This window comes from Olea europaea, chromosome 3 (assembly GCF_002742605.1).
Source record: "Olea europaea var. sylvestris chromosome 3, O_europaea_v1, whole genome shotgun sequence".
In the NCBI taxonomy this organism is placed as follows: domain Eukaryota; kingdom Viridiplantae; phylum Streptophyta; class Magnoliopsida; order Lamiales; family Oleaceae; genus Olea; species Olea europaea.
Window position 1 is genome coordinate 22,584,526 of NC_036239.1, and position 481 is coordinate 22,585,006.

Here is a 481-nt window from a genome sequence, read left to right on the forward strand (position 1 = left end):
AGTATGACTGTCCTCATATAAGGTATCATGACGACCTCAAATCAAAGGACCAATTCTACTACCGAACGTTAGAGATTAGCAACTGACACTCAGATAGTTATCCATGTGGAATCTCTTAGCGGGTCTCCAATGTTTTGTTCTATAACAAAACATCCACGTGTTCATTTAAGTGTCACCACACTTTAGCTCGTGAGATCAGCTACTTACTTCACAAGTAAGAAATGCCACACGTGATGGTCTAACTGTATTAACGATATCCGTATCTCGTTACTACTTACGACCATGATTTATTCAAGATCCAATTATATGTAATTTGTATCTCACAATCACAACTCCTTGTGATTAACAGATTACCTAAAAATTGGATCTTCGGATTCTATTATTTAATATTATTTATTACAAAATTAATTTAAATAAATAATAGATCGCCAAAATCAAATGCATTAAATATATTAAAAGCGTTTACAACCTAAATCGATTG